The following is a 10,703-nucleotide window of genomic DNA, read 5'->3' on the forward strand; positions in this document are numbered from 1 at the left end:
GCGAAGGCACACCCGGAAGTTCGTCACTGTTCTTTTCGCTGTGTTCTTATTAGCCTTCGCGGCTGCTAGACACCGGAGGATGTTTACAGTTACGTCATGGGGCATCCGGCGACACTCCGAGAGTTTCGAGTTTCTGGAAACGTGGCGGCCTTGCAGTTGGAAGCGGAGACTGGCTAATAGCCCCTCTGTGTCCCACAACGCCTTGCGGGCCGCTCCTGCCCCTCTGTATCCCACAATGACCCGCGGCCCCTGCCTTCTTTAAAAGGTAGTATGGTTCGAGTTTCACCGTTAGGGGGAGTTCGAGTCTTTCAGGCAGGTTTTTGTGGCGAGTCGTTGAGTTTTCAGCGGTTTCGGAAACAGACCAGGAGGTGCAGAGTGACCTGAGTAGATCAGACTACTAGTGTAGGGGGTCGCTGCCAGTGTTCAAACCATACCTCCACAGTTCTCAAACTTTCTTGTTTGACAAAGATTCCTGGAGTGCTAATTTGAAAAATGAAGATTCCGGGTCCCCTTCCATAGACCGTTGTCCTAGCGTGGCTTAGCTGGAGCCCAGGAACCTGCATTTTAATTGGTTGTGATTCTGAAGTGGCGACTCAGGAACCACTTTCCTACGATGGCAACGGTGCTGTCATTTTGGAAACAGCCCACGGAGTTTGTCCTGGAGTCTTATTGGGGAGTTTCAAAACATTGAAAGAGAATCTGAGTGCGCGATTTTTGTTCAAACCTCAAGATTCTTTACTACCTGATCTCCTAGGCTTCCTTAACGGTCTTCTGGCATGTCTCCTTTTTTGGAAAATATACTTGCTGTTGGAGCTGATATTTATTCTTGGTTCTGCCACTTTCTAGCAGTGTAGCCTTCACATCTCCGGGCCTCAGTTTCCTTATTTGTAAATTGAAGATGATAAAAGGGAGTGTTGTGAGGATGAAATATATGTATGTGAAAATACTCAGGAATTTCACTTACCAGTTGGACAAATTCGGGCATGTTAATTGAGCTCTTTGAAACCTTATTCATGTATAAAATGAAAATGTTAACAGCAACATCTGTTTCTATAAATTCTCTCCTAATCCACTCATCATCCAGTTTTCCTAATTTTTGTTCACAGTACCCAGTGAATGATGCTTATTGAAAAACCTTGTAGTCTTCATTGGTAGTTCCTTTTCCCACCACGTTCAATCCTTCAGCAAGTCCTCTTTATTCTTTTAGAATACATTTTGAGGGAATCTCCTGGTGGCCCTGTGGTTAGGACTCTGCACTTCCATTGCAGCGGGCGTGGGTTTGATCCCTGGGCAGAGAACTAAGATCCTGCAACCTCACAGCATGGCCAGAAACAAAACAAAAAATGAACCATTGTGAATGCCACCACTTTCCCTCACTATCTCCAGTGTCATGCTTGGGCCCCCAGCGTCCACTTGTGTTCCTCTAGGGTTCTTTCTCTGTGTGGTGATCAAAGCAATCTATTCACAACCTTCTAGTAGCTTCCCATTATATACTTGAAATAAAATGTGAAAGTCTTCCTGTGGCCTGTCTGGTCCTAGCCATCTATCATCTTTATATCCTGCTATTTTATATTCACTCTGCTCTAGCTCTCATGCTTTTTTTTTTTTTTTTTTTTTGATTATGCTGCATGACTTGCAGGATAGTTCCTTGACCAGGGATCGAACGTGGGCCCCAGCAGTGAAAGCACTGAGTCTTAACCACTGGGCCGCCAGGGAGCCCCAATCATGCTTTTTTTTTTTTTTTTTAATGCCGCAGGGCTGTGGAGAGAATTAAATGAGTTAATTTAAGTTCTTGGAATAGTACCAGGCACGTGGCAAGTGAGAGAGTGAATGAGGACAGGGCAAGGCTACTCAGAGGGGTGGTTGGTTGTGGACACAGGCTGGTGAATATGTAGGGGAGATGTATTCCCGGCACCAGAGAACAGCAGACAGCAAGGTCTCAAGCAGGAAGAAGCCTGGGTGTGACCCAGAAAAAGGAAGTTTCCATTTAGAAATGTGCAGGCCGTGGAACAGAGTATGGGATTTTGCCCTCAGGATAAAAGTAAGCTACTGAGGGATTTTAAAATGGGGAGAGAGGGAGGTCCTGACCTGATTTAACGTAAAGGAGAGTCATCCCCACTGCCTGTGGAGACTCGAGAGTGGGGTAGGCAGAAAGAGGCAGCAAAAGTGTCCACTGGGGGAAGAATTTAGATAGGATCTCCCACCCAAGCCCAGGGACCCAGTATTGAGAATAAGACAGGCTCTTCAAATTCTTCTCCATCTGGGGTGGGCAGGGACATCATGGCCAAATTGGAAAAGATGATTAAACTCTGACACAAAAGTGAGATTGCAGCAGATGGCTTGTGGGCCCACAGGAAAAAAAAAAAAAAAGAAGAAGAAAACAAAAGACATGATCCAAGCAATCCAGCAAAAGTTACATCTCCCCTTACAGTGTAGCACGTATTACAACTTACTATTGATATTCAGTACACTGACATTAATTGAGTCCTTATTTATGTGCCCAGGGTAATGTGCTGAATTCATTTTCCCATTTAATTCTCACAAACCCCCTATCCACTCATTCAACAATTCCCCAAATATGGATCGCCAGGCACTGTTCTAGGTAGGAGAGCAAAGCCTCTGCCTCCCAGAGCTGACACTCTAGAAGCAGAGACAGAGCTTAGACAAGGAAGCAAAAATATTTCAGAGCATGATGAGAATTACGAAGAAATGAAGCAGAGGAAGAGGTGAGGAGGGACGGAGGAAGATGCAACTGTTTTAGAAGTGGTGATCAGAGATGATCTCACTGGGGAGATAACTCTTGAGCAGACACAAGGATGCTGGGACCAGGCCAGTGGTGGTCATTCTGGACTCATGTGTTTCTTCCATCACGTGGAGCACCCAAGGGGGTGAGGGAAGGGCCTGTGTTCTCAGTTGCTAGAACAGTGTCTGACATAGAGCAGGTGACCAGTAAGCATTTGTTGACTAATCAATGTATAAAAAGATCAAAATTAGTATGAGATTGTTTATTCAGCTTGCATGACAAGAACCACCACTTTGCAACAGGACCCTGTGTATATAATGATACATTGTGAGATTCTTCAAAAACTTCCCTTCTAGATGAATGAGTGACTGCAAAAGTATTTTCTAAACTAGAAAGTGGAGATCCATAGTAGGCCTGCCGGCCCCTCCATATTCATACCCTGATGTCATGTCTAGAAGCAGGAGGTGTCATTATTACCGTTTTCTCCTTGGCCTTTTGTGCTGTTCTGTCCCATCCTGTCCCTTTCAGATGAGACAAATGCCTTGTCTAATAGGAACCTCCAATGTTTTCAAAAGGGAACTAGCATTTATTGAGTGCTTACTATATGCCAGGCAATGTGCTAGTGTTTAAAACAATCATCCCTGATGCTTTCTAAGTGTCCTTCAAGACATTCATGCAGGTGGGAAGAAACAGGCTCTGGTCAGTTGGGTATTTGGCCCAGTGAGCAAGTGACTGCCCCAAGATTTCAGAGCAATTTTTTGTCCTTAAGAACACACATCCCGGGAGGGAGGTTCAAGGGGGAGTGGACATATGTATATCTCCAGCTGATTCATGTTGATGTTTGGCAGAAACCAACAAAATTCTGTAAAGCAATTTCCTTCAGTTAAAAAATTAATTAAAAAAAAAACCCTTCCATCCTTTACAGGATGGTGTAGAAAGCCATCCCTAAGGTTTGGGTTTTCTTTTTCTCATTCCTCCCATGTCTCTTGCCTCTGGTCTCTGATTGATTCAGACCCTTCCTGTCCTGGATATCAGCAGCAGTTCCTGGATTTCTCCATGAGAAGGGCATAGAGAAAGCAATATGGTGGAAAGGGCGGGGGGAGCCCTGGGCTTATCTTAAAGCTGTGTATGTGGAGTAGATGCCCTGCTTTCAGTGGGGTTTTATGTTGATTGAGGAAAGGAGCATCTGTAGTATACTCTGAGAACTTGGCCAAATGTGGGTGACCATATCATTTACTATCTAACTTGGGGCTCTTTGGGGAGAGAAAGGGGTTGTTATCGATACTTATGCCAGACAAAAGCTTTAAGCTGGAACTGTTCCTTGCAAACTAGAAGGTAGGGTCACCGTAGGGGGAAGGGAAATAAAATTGGCTTCTGTTCTGGTTACCTGTTGCTGTGTAACACATCCATCCAAGATTTAGTGGTTTATGGCGACAATCCTTTTATATTCTCTGTTGGCTTCTGTGGGTCAGGAATTGGAGAAGGGCTTGGGTGTTTCTGGCCTTGGGTCTCTCAGACCGAGGTGGTTAGAGGTACGGAGAGCTGGAGTGACTGGAGGCTGGTTAGACAATTCTCTTTTTCTTTCTCTCCATTTAGTCTCAGGGTCTCTCTGTGTGGTGAGTTCACATGGAGAGTTTGGGCTTCCTGAGAACATGGTGGCCTCAGGCCAGTCAGACTAGTCACGGGGGCTGAAGACCGCCAGAGCACGCATTCTGACTAGTAAGCTGGGAGCTGCATGGCCTTCTATCATCCAGCCTCAGAAGTTGTGTGTGTGTGTGTGTGTGTGTTAGTCACTCAGTTGTGTCCAACTCTTTGCAACCCCATGGACTGTAGCCCCCCAGGCTCCTCTGGAGGAGGAATTCTCCAGGTAAGACTACTGGAGTGGGTTGCCATTTCCTTCTCCAGATGATCCTTCCTGACCCAGGGATCGAACCCAGGTCTCCTGCATTGCAGGCAGATTCCCTCTGAGCTACTAGGGAAGCCCCTAAGTTACATAAGTAACTTCTGAAGCCTCAGAAGTTACGTAGCACCAGTTCCATCCCTTCCCTTGATTCCCGGTGAGTCCCAAGCCTGCCCAGAATCAAGGCACAAGGTTCTAGAAGAGCATGAGGAGATGCTATTGTGGTCGTCGTAGGAGCAGAAAATCTGCCGCAGATGTCAGCTGACTTTTTCTAAGAGTCACCAGTTGGCTGTCTGCAAACGTGTGGCTGATGAGTTGGGGACACATCAAATTCCAGACAGAGTGTCTGAGCAAGTCTGGTTGAGGGGAGGCCTGGAATGTGGCCATGGTTTTTCATGGGAAACTGATCACAGGGAATGGAGGAGGGAATGGAGATGTAGAAGGGGAAGGGTCTAGGAGTCAGAGCTGATGCTGTCCAGGGGGATAAAGTGTTACCCCCATTTCCTGGGCCAGAATGCCCCCCCAAGCTGCCTCTGCTGATAGGTGTTTCTTCAGAAAAACGCTGTCTCTTGTTCTGACTCTCTCCCATCATGATCATAAATCCTCACAGAGCTTTTACTGCAGAAAAGTAAGTGCTGGTCAGGCCAACAAAAGCACCAGGTCCTGCCGGTGGCTGTATTTCTTGTGCTCTCCATTAAATAGACAGATCATCTGTTTATGCATCAGCCCTGCTTTGTGTGCAAACTTACCCTGAACTGCGATGGACTCACCACGGTCTCCTTTGGGGACCTGCCAGTGTGGCCAGCCCCCTTCCATTGCAGCAACCTTGTGTGCCTTCTAGGAACCAACACAGGAATTACCACCCCATTTTACAGATGGGAAAACAGAGATGTAGTCAAGAGGAATGTCTTGCTCAAGGTCAGCCAGCTGGTAAAGGTGCAATTGGAATGGAAACCCAGGAGTGCCTGAAGCCAGGCTGGCAACTGGTCCGAAGGTCCAGATAAGCTCTGAAAACCACAAGCTTTCTCATGAGGTTGAGGACAGCATCTGATGGCAAACCTGACACGAATTGGATATGTTGTTATTTACTTTTTAAAGAGTTTTTGTTTTTGATGTGGACCATTTAAAAAGTCTTTTATTGAATCTGTTGCAATATTGTTTCCGCTTTTTATGTTTTGGTTTTTTGGCTTTCATGCATGTAGTATCTTAGCTTCCTGACCAAGGATTAAACCCACATCCCCTGCATTGGAAAGTGTAGTTTTAAGCACTGGACCACCAGGGAAGTCCCTGGACATGAGGTTATTTATAGTTGTTATTATCCCACTTAGTATGAATATGTATACATTTTGTTATATAGGAATAATGAGTTTATGAAGGGTTTATGGGGTTCTGCCCCAGAACTTGCTGGGCATATTTTGTAATATACGGTAGACTCACCATATAAACCTTTCTGAAGCCCACAGAATTCTATAATCAAGCACATTGAGCCCCAGATGTTTCAGGTCAGGAACTATGAATTTGTACCACACTTTTCTCAGAGGTACAGAGGCACTACCCCAATTTTACAGATGAGAAAGACTGAGGATGGGGGAAGTGGAACCCAAGGCAGAGTCTGTGAAATTGCAGCATGTTATCATCCTGTAGGAGAGTGTGCTGGGGGGAAGGGAAGCCTTTGAATCATCAGCCCACCTCAGCCTTCTAAGAGCCTTGTCGCCCCAGCAAAATTTTAAAAATAGAAAACCTGGAAGGATTAAAGCATCCCAAAGGATGCTTCAGGTCCACCGGAAGAAAGGGAGGTTCACTATAGGTTCGGATGGTTGGCATTCAAATTTATTTATTTTTTTAAATCTCAGCTGGATGTATACTCACCCATCACAGGATCAGTTCTCAGAATAGAGAGGTACCTGTTGACTCGCCCACCCCACTTCCTGCCAGTGCAGGCATCTCTCCAAGTGCTGAGCCATCCACTTCTCTGCCGTGGCCTGAGATATATCAGGATTTGCAGCCCTGGTGACGGGAGACAAAATAGACTCCCATTTCCTTTGGAACCATTTAGCTGCTTGAGAGAGTGCTTGACTATTTCAATGAGATGATCAAGAACCAGGCTTTTCCTGGCTCCTCTCTGCCCTGTACATTTTCCCTTGTTGGAAACTGGGATTTGGTGTTCTGGGAAAAGAGATAAACACCAATTCTGGGCTGATCTACCTGTGTAATGTTGGATAGCACCCCTCTGTGAAGCTAAGGTTCGGTTTCTGCAGTGCTTGCGTTGTTTTCTGTGCCACGTGTTGTGGTTCCCACTGTCCTTAAAACTGGAAACAATGCCTGGCAGCTTCCCAGAGAGCTTTATCAGGGCTATGTAGCTAAAAGAGATATTTAAGGAAGGTGGGGGGTCTCATGGGGCACGATGGTATCACAGCAACACAAACAGACATTGGTGGAGACAGACTGCCTGAATTTGAATCCTAGGTTATTGCTAGCCACATGACCTGGGGCAAGTCATGCGATTATCTGAGCCTCAGCATCCTCATCTGTAGAAAGGACAGAATCATAGTAAGTAGGTCATGAGAATTAAGTCAGATAATATGGAAAGTGCTTAGACAGTGCCCAGCATGCAGTAAACACTTAATCTATGTTGGATGAACTGGCATAGTCACCAGAAACCAGTAGAGATTTGACTGGGCAAGTACTTTCAACATTTCAAAAGCAATCGTTTGTCACTGGTAGGGATCCAGGTTCTGAGCTGGTCATTCAGAGTTCAGAGACCTAGCCTTCCTCTCAGGTGGCCCAAAGTCTAGTGAGGAAGTATGTGGGACTGCTTCAGGGGCTACAATGCCTATGAAGTGCTTAACAAAATGGGTTTTGAATCTACATTTAAAAAGCAGGTTTCACATAGAAGAAATCCAGAATTCTGGCTTCTCGTGCAACACTGGGTTGGCTTTTCTGCCTGATGCTAAGAAGCTGGTGCTGAGTAGGAGCTGCCCCCAGACCAGGGGTTCTCTGCTTTGCCACGCTCCCTACTATTCTCCACTGCATCATATCTGACCTACTTCTTGTTCATGCATGTTTGTTGCCTGCCCCCCCATGGGAATTTGCAGATAAATTACAGTGCAAGGCTATGAGTGTTGTGGGAATAGGATGAGCAATAATAACTCAGCCTTGGGCAGTCAGGAAGAGTTTTCCAGGGGAGGCAAAGTCACAGCTGCTTTTCTCTAAAACCTGCGGAAGCTGCCAAACACCCTCATCTTTATGGTTCAAGGACAGGCATAGAGGACACAGGCAGAGCCGGCAGGGATCTCTGACATAAAGCCACCAAAGCTAAGTGGCCTGTTTGAGGTCATTCAGCCAGCAGATGGCACAACTAGGGCTAGAACCAGGACTGCCAACCAAAAATAGTTGTGGGCCTCGGCAGTCAGGTGAATTTGTACTCTGGCGTCTTGAACTGGAGGCCTGTCTCTGCTACTTATTTGCAATATGACCTTGGCTAAGTTGTTTCATCTCCTTAAACCTCAGTTTCTTCATCTGTAAAAAGGGCTAAGGATTCTGACCTCAAAGGCGCGTCCTAAGGGCCAAATAATGAGAAACTTAATAGGGAGACAGTCGTAAAGTCAAGAGGACTCTTGACATGTGAGGGTCATCACGATTATTGCAAATTAGCCACCATCCGCCTACAGGTCTGCCACCATCTGTTCGGGAGAGACCTTGAAGGGGACCCATCCCCCATCTGCCTTGTCCAGTTCCTTGTGGCAGCATGCATGGCCTTCCAGCTGTGGACCTAGGATGGGGGTGTTTTGGAATTCTCAGACCTTGACTGTGAGCAGGACTCTGGGTGCAGAGCCCCAGGGCTCCCCTCTTCCAGGAGCTTCCAAAGTCTAAGGAGGTACCGAGCTAGAGATGGGAATGAAGCAGAATTTCCTGGGAAAAAGAGGAGAAATGTCAATAATTACTTAATTTTCTTCAAGATTGCCAGCTGGGGCAACCTTGAAATTGCTGGTCAGTGGCTGAAACTATTAAGACAGAATAGCACTGATGACCTCGATTTGGGGGTCACCTTGTCCTGAGTTCAAATCTTGGCTTTTCTCCTTACTAGTTGAGTGTGTCTTTTGGCAAAATTGCAAGCTTTCCTAAACCTCAGTGTTCTCAATTGCAAAATGGGATTCTTTTTATTTATTTTCATTGAGGTATAGTTGATTTATAGTATGTTAATTACTGCTGTACAGCAAAGTGATTCAGTTATATACACACAAATATATACGTATACATGCTTTTAAAAATATTCTTTTCCATTATGGTTTATCATAAGACATTGAATATAGTTCTCTATACAAGAAAGACAAATAAGACCTTATTGTTTATCCATTCCATATATAAAAGCTTGTATCTGCCAATCCCAACCTCCAACTCCATCCCTCCTCCAGCCCCCTCCTCCCTTGGCAACAGCTAGTCTGTTCTCTATGTTGGTGAGTCTGCTTCTGCTTCACAGGCAGGTTCATTTGTGTCATATTAATGTCTTAGATTCCACATGTAAGTGATATCATATGGTATTTGTCTTTCTCTTTCTGAGTTACTTCACTTAGTATGATCATCTCTAGTTGCATCCCCAAATGGGATTCTTAGAAGTAGCTATTTTATAGAGTTATGTAGAAATTAAATGAGATTGTATGGTAAAGAGTTAAGCACAGTGAGAAGTTCAATAAATGCCAGTTATTAGTATCATTAGAAATAGTCATAGCCATCTATCATATTTGTACAGGATTTTACCATTTATGAACCAGTTGTGCTTTTCTTTCTTATCCCATCCTACCTTCACAAGAACTCTTTGAGCTGACCTGTGCAAGGATTATGACCTCACTGCACAGATGAGAAAACTGGAACCCAGAGACAGCAACAGTCTGCTGAAGGTCACACAGCTTGTGAGTGGCAGAGCCAAGTTCAAGTCTTTTCAAATGAAGGATGGTTAGTGTTTACAGGGCCAGGCCAGCCCACCTGCAAATGTGCCTAGGCTTCTCCCAACGACCTCTTCATAGAGAAATAGTCCAGTGTTGCTTCAGACTCTCGTTGCCCCTGTTTTTTGTACTCTGAGCCTATACCACTTCCGGGGATGAAGAAATTTCTCTTTGTTCTGTGGTGTCAGACTGACTTTTCCTTGTATTTGTCCTAACTCAACCTCCAGGGGTCCCCTCCCAGCCAGATCCCTGTGGACCACCAGGAGGTCCATGTGTTCTGAGTTCTGGCCACAGGATGGCGCTCCTCCCCAAGGCACGAAAAGTCCTGCCCAGCACTTGGATTGCATTTCACTGTATCAGATATTAATTAAACACATACTATGTGCAAGTCACTGTGGCTGCTGAGGAGAGAGCTTCAGTTCGGTACTGAAGACGTGGGTTTGATCCCTGGGCTGGGAAGATCCCCTGAAGGAAGAAATGGCAACCTACTCCAGTATTCTCCTCTGGAAAGTGCCAGGGACAGAGGAACCTGTCAGGCCATAGTCCATGGAGTTGCACAGAATCAGACACAGATGAATGACTGAGCATGAGTACAGATTTTCAGAGTTGACTGAGCAGTTGGCATGCGCTGCATTTGCCAAATAATCCTGTTACATTAGATGAGGTGGGTCTCTCCACCCCTCAGTTTGGGGAGGAAACTGAGGCACAGAGAGGTGACAGGGCTGGCATAAAGGCACAGAGTAGCACATGGCAGGCACTTGATGAATCATAGGTGGCAGATTGAATGGGTGGACCAGGCATTGGTCTCTTCCATGCCGTCATTTGTCTGGTCGAGGGCTTCAGCACACCTCTGGGGCAGGGAGAGGAGAGGCAGGGGGTCCCCCGCAGGCCACTCAGCCTCCCTGAAGCTGCAGTGCCGAACAGCCGACCAACTGCAGCTCCCAGGCCAGGCCTGGAAGGCTCTCTGGATGCTCTCAGGCTGAGAGATGCAGCCTGCAGGTTGGAGCTGGTAGAAGAGACTGCAAAGAGAGGTCACTGCATCCACCACGAGCCATGGGCAGGATGTGAGTGACTCACCATAATTGGGTCCCTGAAGGCTGCCAGGTGGCCTAGGCAA

At 46.1% G+C, this 10,703-nt stretch overlaps 2 long non-coding RNA genes across 2 annotated transcripts; one reads left to right on the forward strand and one right to left on the reverse strand.

Annotated features, from left to right (window-relative positions):
* Positions 1-37: 37 nt before the first annotated feature.
* Positions 38-9,978, forward strand: LOC145545969 (uncharacterized). The gene is made up of 2 exons (XR_014082368.1): positions 38-265; positions 9,454-9,978. It is a non-coding gene; the product is annotated as an uncharacterized LOC145545969 (long non-coding RNA).
* On the reverse strand, positions 6,455-9,458 carry LOC145545970 (uncharacterized). Its single transcript, XR_014082369.1, has 3 exons — positions 9,402-9,458; positions 6,849-8,555; positions 6,455-6,650 (listed from the first exon to the last, which is right to left on the reverse strand). It is a non-coding gene; the product is annotated as an uncharacterized LOC145545970 (long non-coding RNA).
* Positions 9,979-10,703: the final 725 nt, after the last annotated feature.

Source organism: Giraffa tippelskirchi, chromosome 4, assembly GCF_054371585.1.
Source record: "Giraffa tippelskirchi isolate mGirTip1 chromosome 4, T2T-mGirTip1v1.2.pri, whole genome shotgun sequence".
NCBI classification, from domain to species: domain Eukaryota; kingdom Metazoa; phylum Chordata; class Mammalia; order Artiodactyla; family Giraffidae; genus Giraffa; species Giraffa tippelskirchi.